This window comes from Gallus gallus, chromosome 7, assembly GCF_016699485.2.
Source record: "Gallus gallus isolate bGalGal1 chromosome 7, bGalGal1.mat.broiler.GRCg7b, whole genome shotgun sequence".
Taxonomy (NCBI): Eukaryota; Metazoa; Chordata; class Aves; order Galliformes; family Phasianidae; genus Gallus; species Gallus gallus.
Window position 1 is genome coordinate 17,161,467 of NC_052538.1, and position 25,433 is coordinate 17,186,899.

The 25,433-nt window shown below is 37.1% G+C and overlaps 1 protein-coding gene across 9 annotated transcripts in view; it reads right to left on the reverse strand.

Moving 5' to 3' along the window:
- RAPGEF4 (Rap guanine nucleotide exchange factor 4) overlaps positions 1 to 25,433 on the reverse strand; it is a 144,586-nt gene that overhangs the window by 98,316 nt on the left and 20,837 nt on the right. Inside the window, exon 1 of one of the 9 annotated variants that reach the window (XM_015289610.4) lies at positions 21,752 to 21,844. The exons of 7 other annotated variants lie outside the window; for them this stretch is intronic. The gene's annotated coding sequence lies outside the window, so the exon portion shown is untranslated. Of the gene's footprint in view, positions 1 to 6,222; positions 6,344 to 21,751; positions 21,845 to 25,433 lie in introns of those variants that run through there. One more of the 9 variants, XM_015289609.4, reaches the window with a different exon arrangement.

Here is a 25,433-nt window from a genome sequence, read left to right on the forward strand (position 1 = left end):
TTTTGTGCTTAGATTATTTGGATAATATGCATATGTGAGTAAAAATATAGTGAAATACGTGGCTGAAAAGCACTATCCGTGCCCTCAAGACTGCTCCATGGGAATAGATGTCCTCAAAGCAACAAAGATTACACATAGGCTGATACATCCGACCACTTGCTCTCTGTATATTTGAAGTGAAAGCCATATTGCTTTAGTAGCTTTCTGTTTGTTTTCCAGTGCTCCAACTCCTTCAAGATACATCTGCTTCACTCCTGTGGAACCTTCTTTGTTTTACAACACCCCATGCCACTACTATCATCACTGCTCCCTAGATGTCACAGGATCTTCTGGATAGGTGCTAGGCTCATTCAAAATTGACCACAGTACATGTACATCAAATACAACAAGCATTTCAGTCAACAGTGTGATGCAGTTAACACATTACAAATCACAGGAGGGGGGCGGGGGGGAAGGATGATACATAATTCGTTACTTTGATCTCTGGCACAGTCTCTCAGACAGCAAACACGAGACAGACTTTCAGCAGCTAAACTTCCATGAAGTATTCACTGTTCTCATTCTTGGGTGAGCACATCAAAACTGCAAAAAACCACTTAAAATCCAAACCCTCTATATTCTCTTTTCCAGTAAAGCATTGTTCCAGGAAATAATCCATGTGACTGAGATGCTATCTGGAATGCTGCCATTCACCACAGTAGCAATTCCTGATATGAGAAGCAGCAAATGAAACATCTCTGCTGAGCACTGCACAGTGCTCAGCAAGCTGAGCTCCACAGTGACATTCAAATATTCCCTACTAACATATAGCCTACCCATAGAAGAGCTCAGCAATCAAAAACACAGTTATCACATGGTATAACAGAGAAGCTGTCTCACATATATTGAAACTTCCAGCTTACTTTATATGTTGCAAACTGCTCCTGATCAAATTCTCCACTCAAAAATACACAAGAGCTTTTCCACTGAAGCCTATGTGGTTTGTGTATACCTACTGAGATTAAAGAATGCAGAGTTTTGATGTTCATAACAAAACTCATTGAAAAAACTTTGTGATTACATGATTTTTTGTTGTTGTTCCTGAAATAGGAAACAACTTGTGCTCAAGCAATCCCTCAAAAAGGCACATCCAGTAACAGAAAGCAGAGTTAGTTGTGACAGTTGATAGCATATCTAGAAGTAAAGCAGAAGTAGTAACAGGCACAAAAAAATTTATACTTGCTACTCTGTTCAGAATTGTCCACAGGCTGCTTTAGTATTAAAAGCATAGATCTGTACTGAAGTATCTCCCCCTGTGAAACAAAATTGGCAATTCTATTGTTGTTCATTAAGGCCTGGGAAAATTACGCATTTCTGTGCAATGATCACTTTTCCATAGCCTTTTGCAGTCTGCAGAACTATTCTTGCAGTGATGGCAATGTAACTGGGATGGTTAAGTTCCTTCCCCACAAAAACAGATAAAAGCTCAAATGACAGAGTTTCTGGCAAAAGAATTTCTGGCTGAGGAAGCATAGTAGGAAATGCAACTCCTGATATAAAACAGCCCACTCTGTCTAGTCTGAGAGAAGGCTCATTGCCTGGGTGTTTCTCAAATCTCCTTGCTAGATGAAAAACTGCCAGCATTTTAAACACTTAAAACTTTCTTGTTATGAGAATGTGATTTACAGATCATGATAAATCCTGACTAAAAGATGAAAGTGTCAGGGTTTCAAACAGTTCCTTTCCTTCAGCAAGGTTACATTTACAGTGCAGTGAGGGGAGTCTGTTGTCAGGGTCCTTCCTCACTTGACAGATTGCTAATACATATAAGCAGTGTTCAAGCACCGAACAAAAACGGTGACAGATATTGTCCTTACAGAATTACTCAGTATCTCAAAAATTTTCCTTGTATTTTTCCTCACACCTCCCTTTCTATCTCCTGTCTTCTACTATTCATCATTCCTCCAAAGCAATGAACACTAGATTATTCAATGACCATCTTATTATACAAAGTTGTCAGGCTAAGTTGGTAAATCGAGAAATGGGGTTTGCATTGACCTGAAGTGAAAAGTTCAACCTCTTTCCCTTCTCCTGCAAAGTTCAGCTACAGTCACTGAGGGAACACAAAACAGAGGCAGAAGCAGGCAAGAAAGAGCACTGACAGCCTCATGCTGTGGCTGGAAATAAGGAAAAGTCACCATCTGCACCCACAGCTCACACAGGAAGCTAACTGGAAGACAGCCCACCTGTAGTACAAGAAGCCACAGGATATTTCTCCCACAGCCTTGATCCCTACCGCCGATGCTAATGGTGGACTCTATATATTATTGCTCCCTCTTCCTTTCAGTGATTGCCCCCTCTGTCTTTTAGTTATTTGTTTACATTTTCAGCACATAAAAATCCTGGCATTGTCACTACGGGCTCTGAGCCATCTGAGCAATATTCTTAAAATACACCAACACATCATCCGTATGGTTACCCAATATGTAACTATTTACTTGCCAGGATAACAAGAGGTAACAAAAACTGCTGAAAGCTTCAAAACTTCACAAGTCACCGTCACCCTAATCAGGATTTTCACTGAATAAGAACATTATAGATATCTGAACATATTTTCATTATAAGTTTCCATTAAACAAGGCTGAAAGATCAGCTGAGTGGTTGTCCTTAGGAGTCACCTGTTTGAGATCATTGCTACACATCCCAGCAGCCTGGTATCATGCAGTGCACAATACTCTGGATGAAATCCACTTCAGAGGCAGCATTTAGGAAGATTGGTAAGACAATGTGAAAGCTAGGAGAGAAAGATAATTCCTTTCCACGTATGTTCTTCCATAAAAGTTCAGAAATATTCAGTCACTTTCAACACAGGATTCAAGATTGGGTTAGAGGATCTAATCAGGGTGTAAAGTAATTCAGTTTTCCTGTCAACTGAAACTATTGCAATTTACACTTGAGTCAAATTACATAAAAAAAATTATCTTGCTTCTTCCAGAGATTCACTGTTTTCCTAGGAGAAAATGATATTGGATTATAATTCACTTTGCTGAGACAGTTATCATTTATGTTCCTTTCACAGAGTGTGCAATGCTGTCAGAGAGCAAAGCTGCCGAACACATTTTTCCAGGTGTACTTCAGACAGTAACTGATGTGAAAGTATGAGTTGATCTGCGGTTACTCCATATACCACAGATTGTCAGTGAACATACAGGAAGTTGGTGGTGATAAGGAGTATCCAAACAGTCCAGTGGATTTGTGATTATTGAACTTGTGGAAGAAATCAATGAGCTCTTAGGTCTGCGTGGATAAAGTAGGACAGGAGCTTTTCTGGCATTCTTCAAAGCACTGCAGTTCTTAAGGTTGTTCGTCTAGCTGCAAAAGAAACAGTGTCCCTTCACAGAGGTGACTACAGCTCAAGGACAAGGAGGAACAAGAAGGACAGCCAGGTCACACCTTGGCCTTGGCAGCACAACTAGCAAGATTTGGGACAGGATCATAAAAAAGTTGTGCAAAAAATCTCTTTTGGTTTCATAGAGCTTGAAAGGCCTCTCCCTGGGGCAATATAGTTTTCTTCAATGATCAGCACTGAGACAGAAGAGGCCAGACTTTCAGCTTCAAAAGCAAGTTGTGCTGTTTCATATAGACAGAAAACTAAAGTGATTGTTATTTAATCAAAACAGTTTGAATCCCTATGGTTATACTCAGGTATTTTTCCTGAGATGGCTTTTTGTTTGTGCAAAATACCACCATAGGACACACAAAGCTTTAAGGATTCAGGCACTACATTAGTAACATTGGTAAATAGAAGCTTTTCCACCAAACTCAACATGAACAGGAATATTGTGTATATTGTTACCTGATCATAGGTCTAAGCAAATTCAATATCCTCAAGTCAGCATCAGTGAATCCCCTGCTGCTCTGAAAGTGCAGGGAATGATGTCCATTAGCATACTTTTCCCTTAAGCACAAGAAAATATAATTAGCATAAATTTATTGACTAAAACTGCAAGTGGAAATGAAGACCGGATTGGAGTCCAGTTAAAGACCTAAAAGGTAATGGTAAATACAGCATAATATATAGAAAAACTCAGTTTCACTCTAGAGTGAAGGTACATGCCTTCTCTTGACTAACATGAACTACACACAAAGACAAATTCAGCCTCCAAAATGCTCTCAGACTTTTGTCTCATCAGCTAAAAAGAAAACAATAGAAAACATAACCCAAGTCCAGTTTTGTCTTATACAACACAATTCATTTAGCACAAGTGCAACTACACAGTAAACTTCACAGAAGCAAATGCTTGCATTAGGATCACACTATAAACACAACTACAGACTATGTAGCACTTTTGAACTGTTCACTATAACTTTGGAATGAATCCTTAAAAATTCCGTCCAGATACAAGTGAAGGGAGGCTACACACTTGTTTCATTATCTTTGCAAACCAGAGTAATCTGCTGCTGTTGCAATGATCTCAGTTGAAAAAAGATGCCTCTATTTCACTAACAGAAGTAGATTTTACTAACAGGAACAGACTGATTACACTGTTGTCATATGCAAAAAATATAGGAATCTGTCATGGAGTTTACATCTTAATACCACATTGGGTACATGAGAACACAAAAAACAACATCCAGGAAACCTCCAATCCTCCATGTTTCCTGTCACCATACAGCTTTCCTCTCTTTTTATTTTCCATTATTTTTCCAGTGAGATTGTCAAGCTTATGGATTCCCAACAGAAACTCAGCAACTTCAGGGAATGAGTATAACTGAGAGGCTGTGTGATCATGCATATGCATTTTCTGCACAAAAATCAACTCTCCATTTGGTCCACATTTCATCTACCAGTTGGCCAGGTTGATTATATATTTTGCTGAGAAAAATGACCTTTTTTCATAAAGCCTCACCTTACCCTTTTTCCATCTCGTCTCGTTCCTCTCATCAGCTTACAACTATTAGATAAACATTTACTTCGCACAGGCATTATTCAAAAGGAAAACATCTGCACCTCAAGACCTGAAATTGGCCCATTTTCTGAGTATTTTAGCTCTATGAAGTGGAGAAAGAAAGCATACAACTATACATATTGTTTAGAATTGCTACAGAAATACTCATTAGTAGATTAAATGCAAGCTATGTCTGTTTCTAAGCCTCCTGTTATTATATTTGTCCACAACTGCAAAATACAAAAAAAACAGGTATTCTTCTGTATCTTTTCACTGATGCATCCTAAGAAAGTCTTTAAAGTGTCTTTGTTGCTGTTTTGTACTTGTAAGTGCTTCCAAACTATCCCCATTTTCCAAGTGCACACCAAAAGCTATCTTGGATTTTCCTGTCCCTTTTCCTAAAGTCATGAGAGAAAGCATAAGATTTCACCTCAGTAGTTTTATCTTACACTTTTTTTCTTTGAACAAAGCATCACCTTAACACCTGAACCATAACATTCTGTTTTTCCATGTATTACTTAAACATGCTGCTCTGATTTCTACAGTTAAGAGATTCCTGATAGCAACAATCGATATTTTTACAGTCTGACAGAGCTAGAAATGTGGGCTATCCAGGATACTTTCACACATTTGCTTGCTATATTATAGTCTGAATTTAAATATGATAATTTAATTTAGTACAAAACAAAATTCAAATCAGATTTACTGCTAAAACTTTTAAAATTTAATTTTCAGACCAGCAATCAATGCTTATTCAGTTTCCATGTTATCCCTGCCTTCCCTTTTTGCAGATGCTCAAGTGACATTAAATTAAACAATTGCACAGATTTTTAAAACAGTAGGGAAATTACCATCTGCACATAATTCAGGAATACAAAAAGGTCCACAGAAATCACTCCTTATAAGTACTTTTCTTAACAGAAATAGTAAAACAATGCAAGAAATCTCCCAGGAGAAGTAATATATATTTGTGGCATTCTGCCTATCAAGCCCTTTTGAAATGTAAGACAGAGATGAAGAAGAGATCTCACTATCATCTCACCCAAAAGCTTATTCATTTTCTGAGTTATGACTGTTAAGATTAAATATTAAAACATTCTCAGAAAAGAGCTATGTTGAGACACAGCAATAAAGCCCGTTATTATTCACAGACAAACATTATCAAACAATTAGCTGTTTAGTATTATACTTCGCTCCATTACATTCCCTCTGAATCTATGCACAATAAAAAATGTAATCTTGTAAACATCAATAATCACAGAAGCACACAAAAATAAAGAAATCTTAAACTTACATTGATGTCTTATTATGGGTCCTGCACAGCAAGTAGCCCTAAGGGTGCATTTTAGTTTTTTTATCCATGCTGCGTTCTTGCTGCTGATGTGACCACTTAGGCACATGGTCAAGTTGCAATCAGCTTCTCTCTTAGTGATGTATGAGAGCTGTGCTGATTTATCTAGTCCTCCTGCAGCAGATTAGCACTAATGTTTCTGCCTCTGCATCCTACCTTTCTTTAGCAGTAGACTCTGCATTATCATTGGCAATCCGAATTAAAGAGCCAGTGAACACAGCACAGATTTCTTTTCTCTCTGAAACAACTGCAAAGAAGCTATTCTCACACAAATACCATGTTTTGATCCACTGAGCCTCTTTAGCAAGAACAGTAGACAGATATAGAAGAATGGTTCCAGTAAGTCTGCTATAATCTTTTTATGATTTACTGTTAAAAGAAAATTCTCCTATGCAGATGGCCCTAGGCAAGAAACGGCTGTAATACACAGACATTTCAGCCAAAAACATGGAGTTTTCACTTTCTAACACAGTAAAACTCTGATTTATACCAAAGTGGTCAATGTGAATACAAACAGAGCTTACAGAGGGAAAGAAAAAAAAAGCTGGGGCTTAAAGGTACTTAGCATATTAATTCATACAGCTAAAAAAAGATTTCACTGCCTTACAGTGTATGTTTTCATTATGAATTCTCTTTACTCTGTGCAACTGACATATTTTACACTATGGATCTGTCAAATTTAGCTATTAAAAGTGTTACGAAGAACTTCATTGAACATTATTATTATTATTCTGACTTTCCAGTAAACAAGAAGTATTTTAGCAGTAAAAAGCAATTGTTAATTCATGATCTTTTCAATTCAAGCAACCGCAAGACACAGCTATTTAAATTTTCATTAGGACTTTGAAAAATATTTAGGAAAAAAATGGATGTCTTAGACCATCTAGTCTTGAAAATGTGAACATTCTGACAAGTTTGCTCACTGTCAAAATGACTCACATCACTGCTGCTCTTAACTGCTACTCCTCCTGATCATAGAGGATAAGTAATCCTCTAAAAACCAAATGCCATAGCTGAATATTAACTAAGAAATACGTACCACTCAAACATTGATAATATTTAAATAGCACACAAATTCCACCTACTCCAAAACCTATCCTCTGTTAATTATCAGCATCCATTTTAAACAAACAGTACATGGAGTATCTTACCCTAAACAGAAAACCAGTAAAGAGGGAAGTAGAAATAGTTTACTGCTTTACAATAAATCCTAAAACAAAGAGGTGCTATTTTTGTCTGATGTGGCAAAATGTGGTAATATCCATTTCAAAGTGCTTTCTGCATTTTATGTATAATTTTTTATATTTACCACAGGAGCACAGCTACCTTGGCTACAGAATCTAAGACCTATCCATGCTCATTATCACAGAAAAACAATTTTTTGCAAACAAAGGCATTTTTAGATGTAGTTACTGGACTTCACATGACTGCTTCAAGCCTCCCCAGATTTCTTCCACTTTTTGTGCATTGCTGATAAGGAATGAAATGGGTGACTGCAGAAGGGCACTCAGAAGCCAGAAGGAGAATCTCCTCAGGAAAGAGCTGAAGCCGAATAAGAGTTTCAAAGCACACCCAGCGCTGAGCTGCCAGAAGCTGGCTGAATGAACACTGAGGACATGATGTACCTTCAGCCTCAGCTCCTCACAGATGCTGAGTAAGCATCCTACAATTTTGAGTTTGCGAAGTCTCTGGATGATTGGTACCTACCACTAAACGTTCAAACAACCGAAGATGTCTGTTTATAAGAACTATGGAGGAGGGTGCTGCTCTTCTCTTTCATTTTGAATCCTTCTCAGGACTGTACTCGCCCAGTGAGCAGTAATTCTGCACTGCATTCTCTTGGTACCGTGATTCAAGTGTCCAACTTTCTCATCTCAGGACAACATACTAAAGAAATATATCTATCCTGCTAGCTGCACTCCAATCCAAGCACCATCCGTAGAAAAGTGTGCTACAATAGCAGTAAAAAAAATTAAAGATTTTCCCTACCAGGGAAAAGAAATGATGGCGACTTTTCTGACAGACTTCTACCTGCAAAACAGACAACACTGATGTGGCAAACGAAAGTGAAATGTACCATCAACTTGAAATGCAAGGTCAGCTGTATAGATACTTTTTCCCCTGACAATTTATACACCATCTGAACTTCATGGTTTCAGGTAGGTCTTTGTTGTACTAGGAAATAAAGCATGTTAGCCAAAATACTGAAATTTGGTGTATAAGCATAGCATCAGCGCCACTATTCCAAGTACATAGCAAGCGAGCCTAAAAACACTCAACCCCACTTTAAACAGACCCATTCAGGGACTTTCTTTGCCCCCATAATCCCACTAGAAGGCTGTATCAGAGCCTTATTTTTAATGGTCAGAGATGCTTCTAACACATAGCCGAGCTGCATTAGCGCCAACTTGCCCCTGAACAGCACTGTTTAACAGCCTCTTTCCCCTGAATGGTGGTTTTATGTATTTATAGAAGACAACCTCATTTCCTACCAGCTTTCACATCAACAGACAAGATAAGCTCTTTTAGTCTTATGATATAAAATAGACACTCATCTCCTCTTACCATGGCAGCCCTTCCCCATACCTATCCCAGTTTGAGTTTGTCTCTTCTAAACATGAGTAAGGGGAAATACAGAATCATAGAATGGTTTGGTTGGAAGGGAACTTAAATATTGTCTAGTTTCAAATCCCAGCAGGCTCTCATCAGTCACTGAATCAGGCACCAGCTCAGGCTGCCCAGGGCCTCATCCAAGCTGGCCTTGAACACCTTCAGGAATGCGGCATCTACAGCTTCTCTGGGCAACGTGTTGCCAGCACCTCATCATCCTGAGTCAAAAAATTCCCCCAGCAGCAAATCTAAATCTACAAGGGCTTCTCCAAAAGTAATGTCTCCTATTTCATTACGTTGGTCCATGATGACAGAGGCAGATGCTGGTGGTATGGCAGCAGAGGCTGAACCTTCCCACCAATATTCCATTACATTTTGTTGCTGCAAGACAGATGGCAGCAGAGTGGCAGTCTGACATGGAACTGTGTGTGAAGCAAAGATATCACTAAATTCCTCCACGTAGAAAAAAAATTGCACCCATTGACATTGGTCTCCATAAAGATTCAGCAAGAGTCAAACAGCACATGTGAGCACAATCAGAGAAGCAGGTGGTGTGTTTTGGCAGTAGCAACAGCAACATAAACGATAAGCCACATTCTGGATGGCCACGCACAGCTGTCACACCAAGTGGAGAGTGCTTATTAGCTCATTCATGAGAATCAGAGGATTACAACCAGCAAATTGTGTATGTGCTTCAAGGTGTTGGGAACCATGGTGGCAGCAATGGAATATCACAAAGTTTGAGCCAGGTAGGTTCTATGAATGCTCACTCAGGAACAGAAATAACACAATTTGCAAGTTTGCTAGGACCTACTGAACCAATACAAGGATGAAGGTAAGAGTTTCCTGGATCACATCATTACCAGTGACAAGATATACTATCACCATTACAAGCCAGACTCAAAACAGCAGTCCATGAAGTGGCAACACATGAGTTCCTCAAAGATTCAAAACCACTTTTTTCCCCCCCACCAGGGACTAGAAAGAACAGCCATCATATCACTATTTATCACTGAAAAGAATCAACTGCTCTTCATAAGACCCAGTGGTTTGCTTAAGTGTTACACACAAGCTATATGAAAGACACTAATATTTCAAACATGCAGATAGATTATATGCATTTATACAGGAAATTGCTCAAGACAATTAATAGTGCAAAGTCAAAAAAAATCATTATCTATAACTGAAAACATGCAAGTAACTTGGTCTATATCTGCGGCAATGAGCAAGAACGCAACAGAAGAGCTATCACATGGACTACTGAATGCACTTGCCAAACTTACTGAGAATCACTGGAACAAGCCAAAGTAATAGTAAACACAAACCATTGTTTAACTCATTCTGAACAGCTAACAAGCAGCTTCATTTTTTTTTCTCCTTACAACAATGTTGCAATGAAGTTGAGTTTCTCTTATTTTCTTTCTTAAGAACTCTATTAGCATTTTAGTGGCAGTGTTGTGAAGTGTTCTTTTCCACTTAATACCTGACAGACTACAGGTTGAAGACACAAATGATGACAGCTATAAAGTGACTGCAAAGCAATGTTAACATTTCTGTTGTTTTATCTCTTGCTTTCCCTTAAGGAATCTTTGACAAGATGAATCTTTCATTAATTCATATATATATATATGTATATTCAATAGCTTTAAAAACTTCAACCCAGACTGATGAAATTGATTCCTCAACTAAGAATGGGCATGCTGCATTTGTTCAATGGACAGACAAGCCTTCATTTATCGACATTTAGCTTCAGGTAGCCCACAAGTAAAGGACACTGTAAGACATTTTAAATCACAGTTAAAAATACATTAGAGATGATCAGAATCCAACTTGAGCGAAGAGAAAAATAGTTTCTGCAAAGGTAAACATCTACCCCTAAATAAAGGAATAATGTTACATACAGTGTCTAGAGATCAATTCCCTGAGTTTTTCATTGAATATCATGCAGATAAACTTCTCTTCCTGCAACTAAGCTTGGAATAAGTAAATCCTGATATGCTAAGTGCATGGTTTCTTTCCCACAGGGAATTCTTTCTATATTTTTCTATCTAAAAATATCTAAGAAGTCTTGAGATAAGAAGAGATCTTGAGATCTCTTCATCAGTTTGAAGATACATGGTGCTTTCACTTTTCCACACTGAAAAACTTCCAAAGCTTTCTGGTTCCTAGCACCACCCCTCTCATCTCAAACAGACAGGCCTGAATAAGGTAGTTTTCTCACAGAAAAGCATGCTGCAAAAGGTGAAACAGGCATGCACTGGTAAAAATCCAAGAGTCCAAAGACGAGATAGACCAAGAAATGAACTATTGTTGGAAAATCAGTTATGATTGCTTTACATTACTGTATTTTGAAAAAATCAAAGCCATTGAGAGAACATAATGAATAAGGAAGACAACAACCATGAGGTTGCAGTAGGCAAAGAAACAAGAGTTGTTTCTGACTTGGCAGAAGAAGGATAAGCGCAACATTTATAACCAAGCTTCAGATGAGCAAATTTGTCTGCAGGAGTTCAAAACAGAACAAAGTTGCTTAGTATACTTTCACAGGACTTTTACAGAACCCACAGAAGTGGATTCATAACTTTTGGTAGTCATTGAAGTCAACAGCACATGCATTGAATGGTACAGGTTCTGCAAGATAAAACAATTATTCTATTTCTACTTTGTTTCTCCCTTAAATCAGCTGCCAGTATGCAGTTAGCCACACAGTTTTTGACAGGGAAAAAAAACTTCATGAAGCAAAAAGGCATAGGGTCACTTCTTCCCTCCTCTCCTTTCTTGGAACATTAACAGAAAGGAATACTCCACAAACACCAGGGCACACCTTTAACACATGGAAAAATACTTGGTTATCTTAAAATAACCAATGGAATTTACTGTGATGAAAGTTTCTCTACGATTTGCTAATTTATTTCTGTATCAACACACATACTGATAGAGGTGAAAACATAGTAAAGCAACAATCATGATAAGAGGTCAAAAGGCTTAAGTTGCTTTAAGCATTAGGAGACATACCAAAGAATAATGCAATGACAGTTACACCGGTGAATTCTGTCCTTGGACAGGTAGGAATAACTCAGGGGAGGAATAAAACTCCGGGGAGAAAAGAACTTGAATTTTACATTCTTTAATGCCTTATTTTCTAGCATTTCATTCCTTTGAGAGTGAACCTCACAAGAGATTCTTAGTAACTTCCCAGTATCAGAACCATGGTAATTTCTTCAGTATTTATCATCCAATGCACATAGGTGGTGCAATTTACACCATTAACTTCACTTTGGTTCAGAACTTATCTAGCATACCGGGGCACCTCACAACTTGAACAAAAGAAAAAATGCTTGGAAATTTTTTTTTTTAATAAGCAAGGGAAGAAACATGACTCTTACTGGGTTACAGAGCTCACTCCTCATAATTAACAGCAACAATCATAAGCGTTATTTTTTATTTTTTAAATTGCTGAAGTGGTAGAAAAAGCTGCAGTAGCTGTCACATACGTGGATTCCAGTACAACACCAAAGAGTGATAGCTCAAAAAAATGACTTGGGTGGAAACACTGTCATGCAAATTAATTAAGTTACATGACTGCAAACCAAAGGTAGTGAAACATGGCAACACAAAAAAGAGTAGTCTAAAGAAGTACTAAAGGGCAGGGTTTCTGTTGTTGCTGTTTTATATGAAGTCTCAAAGAATAAACAACTTCATAACATTATAAAAACACTAGAGAAGGAAGCATTAGAAACAGTAGTCAAAATATGAAATTCCTCAGGTCTGAGGAATTTGGAATACTTACAAAAAAGCCAATTTGGAAAAAATTCAAGGGAAACATTTAAGTTGAGCTAGTGAGCGAGTACTGAGGGAAACAATCCTGAGCACATTTCAGGTACACGGCACACTACTTATCACTATCATTGCCATTTCTGTGCAGATATTTATAAAAGTTTAACTACAACAGCCTTTCTTAAACAAAAAGCTGTTATTGCAGCAATTACCAAATTCTAGCATAAAATACTGCTAGTAAACATCAGATTTATTTTGGTCCAGGTAGAGATGAAAGACAGGGTCAGAAAATTCTGGATTTCAGAAAATTCATAGTAGTACGATGGAATTCCAGGATAGTTATGAATAGTTACTATGAATAGTTATGTATAAACTTTTCTTTTGAAGTGATGCCAATACGTAGATATAACAACTGTGTGCAAACATGATAAGAATTTAAGTACTTAAGACAGAACTTATCTCACATGCATGAGAAAAGTACATACAAGAACTGAAGAATCAAGTCTTAGCATTGGGAAGGGAAATGAGGATAACCCTGTCTGCAGCACTCAATACACTTAGCAGTGGCATTTTTCTCTATTAGCGGCCATTCACAAGTCACTCAGAACAGATACTTTACATGTGAAAGGACAAAAGTTGAGAATAAACATAACAGAATAAGGTGCCTGGACAGGAGATAAAAAACAGTGAATGGAAAAACAGAAGTGGAAATAAAGATCTTATTACATAAAAACATTCTAGCTTCAAAAGAGGGGACAGATCTGGTGGCGCTCTTTAATACTGACCAGGAGAAAGCATGACAGGTTCTATTTATGCAGTCTGCTATATCATTAAACTCAATTTCTGAGATACATAGGCAACAGCAAGACAGCAAGAGACAGATGCCAGAGGATGTGGAGCCTATCGCCACAAGTATGCCAAATTCTACTGTCCCTTACTGCAGTGAAATTACTGGAACTGGACAGGTTTCACTGAAGAACATTGTGCCTTTCTACATCCTGTTAAAACTACATACAACTTAATGGAAGTTCACCACCTTGTTTTAAGACTCCAAATACTTGATGTGTGCTACTACTCTCTCACCATGCAGAGCATCTAACAAGAATCATTTCCCTCATCTCCCCTACAGAGCAGTCTGCAGCCAGTGCCTACCACAGAGATGAGCACTGTTGAAGTAAAAATGCCAAGGGAGTGCTGCTACTACGGAACTGTTGAAAGGCAGTGCATTCATGACCAGGAAGGCAGTACATGCCCTACTTACAATGTGACAATTAAAACAGTAGATTTAGAGGTTTTCCTTTCTATGGCATCACACAATCTTTTTTATTTTTATCATGTTGAGCAAACTGATTCTGGGGAGTTACATGGGCATCTCCTATAGCAAATTCTAATTCCACAAAGAAAACCATTCAAAAGCGGTCACTTAAAAAGAACATAAGATAAAGATAGCATTAGTTATTACTTCAATAGATTTCAAAGTAAGAGTTGCTTTTTCCTTCCATAAAAGCTCTTTAGCATATTAAATTAACAATTTTCATTTGTACATATGGCAATGCTTTTATCAGATAATGAAGTTATGAATGCGTTAACTGAAATAAGGATGCAGTTCAAACAATAAAGACATGCTTGAAAGGAAAACTCAACAGAAACATTACAAGCAAACTGAAGCTTTGCAATAGCTGGGCAATCATGGTAGTCAATCATGGTCAGGAATCCTATTTCAGTCAATTTTCAGTATACTATTTCAGCATTTTAACATATACATACAATCACATAAAGGGTGAGCTATGTCTTTATTCTATAACTCAGTAAAGAAATAGGCATGTATAAAGAACCTCTCAATCTCTGTGAAGGCTACTTGTAACAGAGCAGCCTCACAAGGATTGTATTTCGTGAGTCTGCTGTTTTCTCACATATTAAGAAGCACAATCACACTGTTCACTGTATGAATTATTTTGTTAAAGAATGAGGGAAAATATTACTCATGGTCTGCTTCTGGATAATGTTACCAGTTACGATAGTCACTGTAGATGAACTCAATTCTTATCTAAAGACACTTACCAGGAAAGGTAATTCCACTATCATTCTGTAACAATACTTGGATTAACAGTATGGATGCCTACGTAACATCCATTCCTCCTATAATTCCTATGGTAATAAAATGTGCATTACTACCATTCCTACAGCTTGGAGCATGCATTTTCAGGATTTCCAGTTCCTTGCAGCCTTATATAATGTGGAAGAACGAAGTTGACGACAGTTCACTGAAAGATCAGTTCTTATGGTCTGGTTGGTAGCATGCATCATTTTCTGAAGTAATATAAATAATAAAACCTTCAGAAAGTTTAGAAGGCAGAAAAATCCTCCCCCTGTTGCTAAAACAGGAAAAGCCTGTCTCAGAATAAAATAGCACAGAGTACATTTTGTTTATGAGATCAGATGGAAGTAACACACTCTTTAAGGAAATTCCATATGGCAGATGTATGTAAACACATCAGACAACCTGCTAAATCAGTTTTGTTGTGAACTTCTGTTGCTGCCTCCAACTATACAATCTTTTGACCATTATCACAGCAACAGCACAGGTAAATGCTCCAGATACTACTTGCTCAGATTAAGCATAGCTCTCCTTTAAAGAGAAGCATTATATAAAATGGTACCTTCTTCACAACTGAATCAGTGTTCAGACATGTCTGCTTAATTGTCCACACTTTTACTACATTTTACTACTTCTAGCTCTGCAGAGCCAACATACTAAGAAACACACACAGTTAAGGTATAATTCTCACCAATGGTGCAATAATTATTTCCTAAACACTTGAACTGATTATCTAAGAACCACAGACAAGCCTAAGAAGAAATACTCAATTAACTCTTACCCAGGGATCATCTAAACTGGCATAAAATGCTAGCAGGATAAGTAGTGACAAGTGCAGAAATAGAGACCACATTGATAAATGTATACAAGGGAAGCATACCAGAAAACTGCCTGGAAAATGACAGTAAAAGAAAAAGGATCTTTGGAAAATGTTTCATGCTTTAACAGAGGCTTGGAGAGCATTGACAGAAAGGAAGATGGAAGGAAATAAGCCTTTATACCATACTTTTAATCTTCCCTTAACTGTACTGAGAGTCTCTCCAGCATTATCCTTGGAGAATTAAGCCTAAGAGACAAAGTAACTCAAGCAAGTTCCCTTACAACTCAGCCCTGTCAGAACAGCATGACTTTTTTGAATAACTCAGTTTCTCAAAGACCGGGTCATACAAAAATAGTATTGCATGGCACATTTCTATGATGCTAAAACAGAACAATGATATTCCGCCCATTTTCCACTAACCAGTACTTGGGAGTGTCCAAATAGGGTTCTAGGGAAACTTACAGAAGAAAGCTTGTCTGAGTGTTTTTGGAAAAGGAAGCGGTTAATACCACAATAAAATACTTCGTGCTGGTTGTCAAAAAGGTATTTTCTAAAGGTCATGAGAGAGGTGGAATGCAAAATTAAGTAGAAATTACTTAGGAAACGGTCAGAGGTTTAAACGTAAGCAAGTTTAATTACATCAGTAAGTACTAAATGCAAGATGGCAAGGTTTCATTTTAAATGCTGATTATTTATCACCCTCAAACACACGGCATACAAGCCTGGTTTAGAGCCAAGTACCATGTATTAGAAGAGAATTTTTGTAATGTAATCTAAAATGAACAAATAAAAAAATCAGAAGATACTTGGAGTGTAAGCCTTTATTTGGAAGTTTCACATTTTTTTCATTTTTGCTTTTGAAATGTAACTAAGAAACTATTTTAAGAGTTCAGGGAAAAAAACACATTAGTGGCATTATGTAATCAAAATGAGATGAAGGAAAAAGGAACAGAGCTTTCAGCACCACATCACTGACAGCATGGTACAAATTTACACGTTCTTATAAACCACTGAATTCAACAACAGCACGAAACAGCAATAATAGATATAAACACATTCTGTGAACATCCACTTCTTTACAGATTATAAAAATACAGGGTGATATGCTTTTACATGCCCCTTTGTCTTTCTATGTGCTGTTTATGAACATTTGTTATATAAACAACCACTCACCAAAGCAGTATATAAATACATCCACACAAGCAGGTTGCTCCATAAATTCCCACAAGATTTAAGCATTTAAGGGGACCAGCAGTCCCATCAGAGGATGTTTCAGACCTGATACTTTTACACTACTACTGGATATATTTCTAGGAATTTTGTAGCTCACAGGAAAAAAAAATGGAATTACAGCAACACACACACTAACCCCATGAACTCTAATTGCTCGAGTTCCACTGTTCAGACTGAAACAAGGATTGATTTGAGAGCAGATATTTTTATTTATTTTCTCTTTCTCCTCACCCAGTACTGGCCATAACCAGCACAAATGAAAGGCTGGGTCCTCTAATTGTTATTTTCTGCCAGAGGAGATATTCCACATCCAGTCAGTAGTGCTTTATATTCTCACTTCTAAGCGCATCTTCAAGATGCCAAGAGTTTCTAACACTTTGATACAACTTACCTCAGCACAACTACTGAGCTGACCATTTTGTTAAATGCCCCCAGCTACCAAACCACCAAATAATTTCAGTGATGCCAAGCTCTCACATCACATCAGATATGTCACTGGATAAAAATGATCACAGAAGGGAAAAAGGGTAAAGAATTTAAACAGCCTGCACTGCATCCTACACGATGAGAAGAAATTAGTAATTACCTGGGCTGAAGACCCATAACGTTCATTGACTTCAGTAAGGTAATGTCTCACCGTGGATGAAAAGAGGGGAGGATACAGTTTAAGCCAAAGGGCAGATGCTGAACCTTACAGCTCTGATTATGTCCAGGAGAATGAAAGACATCTATTAGAACTATTCTAAGGCAAGTAAAAGTCTGTTTCTTTTTGGGGCCATTCATTAAACCCTAAAACTAATAGATATTTTTAGTGTTTTAGCTTATTTTGTGTTTTAAGGTGTTGAATGCTCACTCAAGAGAGCGCCTCCTTAAGAAGAGACATTCACATTGTAATAAGCAGGTCTCGCAGGTTGTATTGTAGTTGCTATGTAAGTGAAATAGTTTGCATCCACAAGCTTTTTTATTAACTAAACTGTCAGAGAAAAAGAGTAAAATATAACTTCCTTGCTTTCAACATGTGCTAATTTACACAAGATCTTCTACCACTACAGATCTTATTGTTTTTAACAAATGCCAACACCTTTAAGCAAATGAATTTTAAAAACAAATGTTAAAACACATTCACTGATCTAATGAATGGCATTACTTTATTTACCTTACCTCCCCTATACAGTACAAGCAGAAAGCACCTATTCAAATGCTGCATGCAAGCGTGCATTTTAAAGAAACATCTTGGAGGAACACACAACCATATCCATTGCAGTAAAGCAACATAAATGACTAGAATTAATTGCTAAAACAAAACTACTAAGGGATTTCTGCTTTCTCAAGAACCTGCAGAAACCAAGTGACCTCAGGAGAGGCAATAGATTTATGTTCTGTGTGAGGAAGTAAAGAAGTGAAGGACTGAGATAAGGCTGACTAGAAGATCAAAAAGAATCAGTCTCCAAGATCAAATCATCCACGTCACCCTCATGCTTGAGGAACAGTGTGAAACCCTGAAGTTAAGAATTATGAGCAAAGCCATGTACAGTCGTTCATTTTGGTATCCATTCTAAAGGCAATAAAGTACCCTGCCAACAACAAGTGCAGTTGAAAGCCCCAGGCAATTTAACACAGAAGTTTGACACATTGAATGAGAATTTAATGCAGTAATATATCCATGAAAGATATAGATAATAGATTATATTCACACAGCTACATACAAAGTGTTACTCATTTTTTTCCTGTGACAGGTAAGAACAAGACAATCAATAGTTAAAATGTATATTTGACCAAAAAACAATGAAAGAACTGTTTTACAGGTTCAAATATGATTCTTCTGAAAGACAGGGTTACATAATAAAAATGGACTAATGAAAGTACCTAAGTTTGCTCCCTGAAATAATATTCATAGGCTTCCAGTAGTGTTGCAATACATGACTTTCCCCTGTTTAGCATACCAAGCTTAGAGATACCACATTTAATAATACAATCTGCTGAGGATGAAAAGCAGTTGCTTTGCTAATAAAAAAGCTGGTTATAGAAAACACAAGTTTGGCAGTAATGCTTCCAAGAAAAAAAAAATTACAGCCTCAAAAGTATCTGCAGAGCTTAAGTATATACACTGCAGCTTGCTCTTCTGAAATTTAAATATTTTAGGAATTAATCAAAATACTGACTTTACTTGAAAACTGGATGAGTCCATATTTTATTATGGTTAGAAATAAAATTGAAAAAAATGAGAAAGCCATTAAATGCATTACTTAGCAGGAAGAGAAATCCAGCAAGCATGTTAGTCTATTTGCTCTTTTCCCAGGGAGGAATCTCTAAAAAGTCAAGGTCTCTGCAGTATGACTTAAGACTCTTTTGAAGTGCTAATAAAGATAAACATTCACAAGCGATGTAAGCAAGAGTAACCATATATTTGCACAATATCTGGCATCACGGGCTTCAAGCTGATGGGCATTACTACAGAGACACAATTTTATCCATGAGAAATGCCACACTAGTTAAGGATAAGAAAACACTGTTCTACAAAGCTTTTGTCTCCAAATGGAACATTAATGACGCAGCCACAAAATGTTTTAACCGAAACAGAAATAGGAAGAGGGACACTGAAGTGCAAACAGATGACATTCAAGAACAAGAACCAGGAAGGCTTGTTGCAGAGAACTATGAGGAAGGCTCAGGTCTTTCCAGTCAACTTGTTAATTTACAGCATTTTCCACTGCTTAAGGAGTATCTTGAGTGCCTAAGTCACCTTAAACAAAGGGCAAGGAAAGGGAAATTTGCCAACTTCAGACTGGATCCCCTTTATCTTTTGCAGAAGCTGTACACCATCAACAAACCAGGAGGCTACCTTATAAGATAGGGTCATAAGAAGTGATCACTGAAGTCTGCATTTTCTTTTATACACATCAAGTAATGTACCAAAGTTGGTATTTTGAAATGCAAGCACTACTTCTGTTGTAAATTTAACTACTGAGGATAGAATACCATTCCATAATCATTTAAATCTGCTCTTCCAGACAACTTGTTAATAATATAAATGTTTGACAAAGGAAAACAAAAGGGAAGATCCTAGGAGTTTACTACAAAGGTAATGAAAGGCAACAAAACAACAGTATTAAAGGCAGGGCTCTGCTCCCACTTAGCTTCATGCATGTCAAGGCAGTTGTACTGTCTTCATTTGAAATATACTCACTTTGCAGCAGTAAAACTAGGAGTGCAATTTCACAAGTTATCTTTGTAAACTGACAATTTTGGAATCTTTCCTTACTACTCACTCCATGTTTTTACCAGTATTAACACAGAAGGTATGAAGGTGGAATGTTAGTTACTTACAAACCTTTGCTCATATCTTGCCAATTCTGTGTTCACTGTCCTATTCTAAACCCAGGAGGGAGGATTTTTCATATTCCTCCCCCCTTCCATGTGTTAGTCTAGGAAAACTATCTGTTTGCCTATCATCACTTCATATTTCAATGTCTAACACACTGGCTCTGCTTCTTTGCATACAAATTTGAATCTCTCAGCAGCCAAACATTTGCAGACAGCACAAGACAACAATACACGCCTGAGTCCTTCCACATCTTAATTCCATGTTGCATTCCCTGTCCAATGCTATGGAAAAGTTCTTCCTTATTCTGACAAGACGGTTATTTGAGAGTTCAATGAACAGTGTTCCAGCTACGGTCTAAAGACAAGCTACTACAATCTGATCTTTCACATTTCTCAAATAAAACTGCATTAGAGAGATGAATAATCAAGGTAGAGTTTGAGTAGTCAGTGGAGAGCACAACGTGAAGCAGACAAAAAGCCGGATGTTTCACAACTATTTTCTTATACTTTTGTGGGTCTGCAAGCACTTCACTATTTTAAATGACACAATCACCCATTCTGTAAAGCTCAACTGCCTTCAGTTTATTAACTACAGCTTTGTCCCTGCTATACTTGCCTACATGAAATCACTAAGTTTTTGCAAAGACTTCTGCAACTGATTTCTAGACAACATACTGACAGTAGTACAGCAAAATAAATCTGAGAGTTTGTCTGGCTAGGCATTCATCTTATTATAATCTATCTTATTTCTTGGATTCATTCCCAATCACCCCATTGCCCCTCTTTTCCAGTACCAAATTTCTCACATCCTAACAAATTTCTCACTCTATGAGATGGAAAGAATTCCTGATACGGAACACTGAAGTGGTGATAGGTGCATTATGAAGTGTTGATACTTACATGAGATTCCTAGTACTCTTTAAAAATGTCCAAGTAATCAGAAGTCTACCAGAGAGAACTCCCTCCTGTAACAATGTGACATATATTCTCAGTAGCCTAAGGCAAGGAAAAGGCTGCCTCTATGAAATGCTGCCTACTGCATTGCCTTGTATGTGACTCAGTAACATACAGTGATAAATAATGCACTTACGGCACAGACAAATGGATTTAAAAAATGAAAAATTTGCCTGTTTATTTTCATTAATTTATTTTTACAGTGCCTTCATAATTCCTACTGTATTAATTAGAAACAGTTTCAAAAAACAAACTGATACTGTATGGAAATGCACTGAGAGCTACAGCCTCAATTCTGTTGAACTTAAACCTTACTCAGAAGTCTGACTGTATACAGCATTTAAATCACATGTATGCAGTGACCAGCTATTTCCTAACAAACAGCATTCCATTGAAGCTATTTTAAACATTTATTCTGTTCTGACAGACCATCTGCTTTAAACTAGCTCATTAAACACTAACATTTATAATGTTCAGAATATAAAGATAAGAAAGCAGTTTCTCCCCAAAGCTGTTGTTTCAGACCACTGAAGCCTGTTGAGGGCTACTGAATTTTCAGTCAGAAGGAAGCAAATTACACTACTGTTAACCAGACAATGAGATGTTTAAGTGTTGGTGGTTACAAAGAAAAAAAGAATTAAAATATTCATTCTGACCTTACAGGAGCCAAGACTCCCCCTCTCCAAAGTTACTGCATACCAAGGTAGTAGTTGCTCTTCATTTACTGAAGATCAAGTGTTTCTCAGAGCACATTCAGTAACTTCTGACTGAATCTTATTCCACGCAAAAGGAAATTGGTTATTTGTATGTTATTCAAGGAAGCCTGAGTAATTCACTGTGGTAAGAAAGACCTCTAAAAATAAGTCACCTCTCAGCAGATTCACTCCCTTCCTGTCTGGGCTTGAATCACTTTGCAATTGCATGAAAGGACAAAGCTTAAGGATGAACTACAGAGAACTTTTGCAACAATAACACTGTTCAAATACAATAACTTTGCTCCCACCCTGTTTAAAATATTAAAGCTACAAGAGGGTGGAGAAGCCATTGACCCATCAGGGTGTGCCTGACCAGAACTCCTTGGGTGCAATCTTCTGCATTTATGTTTATTTTTGGATGTAACCACCCCTGTGGTTTGGGGCAAGGTAGTTAATACTGCACTCAGTGATGCAAAAGAGAGAAAACACATTCTTATCACAGAGAGTACATTCTCCTTACACAGTCATGGAGGACCATTCACATCTACAGTGCTTGTAGCAGTTGCTACAGATCCTCAGAAATGAACACCAGGGGCAGGTGGCACACCAAGATCTGACACCCGTGATTTCCACACCCTCCTCGTACTCCTTTCCTCAGGACAGCATTTGGCTGTGTGAAAACCTAACCACAGATTTCATCATCTCCAATCTGTTCTAGCAGCTGTGGATAGAAAAATAAGTCTCCAAGGATGAGTAAGCTCAGAAGTTCAACAGATGTTCCTGAACAGGATGCTACTTAAATGGATATAGCCACTAGAGAGAAGACTAGGCCATTTTAAATGGTAATTGCTGTTATTGGGACAGTATTATTTGTTTAGACTGGCATTCCCTGACTCCTAAAGAGGGAGATTGTAGAAAATCTTTCTGTAAAGAGCTGAGTATGTGGCTCTGTGTATCACAGAAGGCAGCTGATTGTTTTTGATAAAGAATATCCTATCTTTTCCACAAAAACTACTTAAGTTTATAAAATTGACAAAAGGAAACTGATAAAGAAGAGTCACTTAGAAATAGCAGTCTTTCAGATATAAACCCCATTGTAATTGCACTCTAAGTCAGAAATCACTACATCCTACCGCATTTTGTACATTAAATATGTTAACAAGCCACATCTGGTCTGTTAAACACATGAATACAAATACAGTTTCTTAAAGCAATGCAGCTAATACAGAAAAAGATCACTTTCCTATTTCTGCTTTTCGCTTTAAAGTCTGTAAATTCATTAAACAATGTTGTAGAGATATTCATAAATTTTGAAATTTATGAATATTTTAGTAGATCTCTCTCCCTCTTACAACCCAGCTTTAGAACTTATACCAAAAGCCTCATAAGCAGTATGAATGCAATTTTCTCTTCCAGGGAGCTGCCCAGATTTGTCATAGCAAAAAAAAAAACATTTGTTGCAAGTGGGATTCTCATCAATTAGGCCCTAGCCTTAAGAAATGTTTATTATCAAGGAAGGTAGCTCATAACTCCTAGTCCTATCATTTCTGGTCAGCTGCACAGTAACTAAATCTCAATACTGAATATCAGTATACACTTATTCATTTTCCAAGCTTATATTCACTTCCTAATAATCTATTTTTTTTTAATAATTGCAGCCTCATAACTCACATGTAGTTATGGTTTGCCACAAGTCTATAGTCAGCAAATAATTTTCAATTTTTCTCTTAACCAAAAGGAACAAAACAAACATGAAAGACAATCACCCTTAATAACAATTTTTGCACTTATTGATCATAGAAATTCTATATTCATAATAGTAACAAAGGTAAGAATTACAGACCAACCGTTTATTTAGTTTGTTCTTAAACTGCAGTACTACATTATTTTGGTTATGGGGAAGCTACTTTTCTCTGCAATTAAATTCTCATTACACAAGAGCTGAAATGCATATGTACAAGACTTCAGTTTCTGCTTTATCTATACTGTAATGATACTGACATTGTTGCCTTGTTCCATTTTTCCCATTGTACCACTGATAATAAATGTCTGTGGTCCATTCCTCACTGCATGAGCATTTTCATTAAGATATATTTTAAGTTACCAGAATGGTATTACTAATCAGTTCCCCATACGGACTTTATCAAATCCTGAGATTGATTTATCTTTGATAAGTCACACTGAACAACACAGAACACAAAAATACATAACATAAAAGCTTCCTTAGAGAAAAATTATTTGCTTTAGAGATACTACCAAAGGATAAGAACATATTATTGCTACTACTTTCATTGCTAATATATATTCAGAGGAATTTTCTCAAATCATTTTGTCTGTTTTGAACACACTGTTCATCATACCTGAACTGCACTTTAGGTAGTCTTTGGGATTAGTAGTTGCCAAGGTACTAAATACTACCCTTAAATCAAATGAAAAAGTGAATTACACTGTTCTCTACCTCAGACTAACCAGTAGAGTTATTTTGGGTGCCTAATTTTGCATTCTCACTAAAAGCAAAGTGCCAGACTCGCTGAAATAAATCACAAACATGAAACACTTCACTGCAAATGAAAAGTAGCACCATAAAGCTTTCCTGTGGTCTCTGACTGACACCTGCAGTATCTGTGACTATTCTATAAGTTCTAAAGTTTCATAAAATTTGGAATTTAAAACAATTTTGCTAAAGCTCCCCATGATAGCTCCCAACGCTTTCAACATGTGACCTTTTCAAGAGCATCATCAAAAAACCTCATCAAATCAGTAAAATTATTAGAAACAATATATTAGTGATCAAGGAGCAAATGATTGATGTAGGCATTTTTATAACAGCTTTAGGCGTACTTTTAAATTCAGGATTTTAAACCCAGGAACTTATCCTTTACTCCCCCAATATTTCTGACAGGAAACTGTCTCTAAACACTTGATAGGAAAATCATATACATAACAGAAAGAACTTTGCTTATATCACTTAAAAGTGAATTTAAAGAAAAAAAGCTTTTTTTTTACTTAAGAAACCTCTGATTGGATTTATTATCTTACATCAGGACACTGTAAAGCACCATCTATACAAGAAATTTCTAAAACATGTTAAAATAGATTAATAAATAAAATAGTGTATTGAAACTTGTAAAGCCAGGGCACAGAACTATAACACTGCTTCTGCAGATAAAGTGTCATAATCAGTATCTATTTCTTAAATATAGTTGCATCCATAGAGCTGCATCTTCCAGACACCATTTTTACCATCTGACAGTTCTGTGGAACACCTCAACTTGCATGGTTGCCATTTAGAACAGGCAATACAAGTGTAGTACAGCACAGGCCAAGCCAACAGCATACCTTGCAATCCCTGGAATATTCTTCCAGTTAAGCGTAACGCTTACAAAAACAAACTAATTTAAATCCATTCACTTAGCACAGCTATGTGTTAATGGGAGTTTTCTCAGCACAAATACCAAAATACACACAGAATAAAGAATAAAGAACTTCAGCTGTATGTCCTCTAGAAGGAAAAGTTTTTAAGTGAACTCAGATGCAATTGATGACTTGAAGTGATTTTATCCATCTGCCTATTTTGAACTCCTTATGGCTGCTGATGAGACCAGAGTAAAGCAGAGTAATTTAAAACACCAGCGTATAGTAT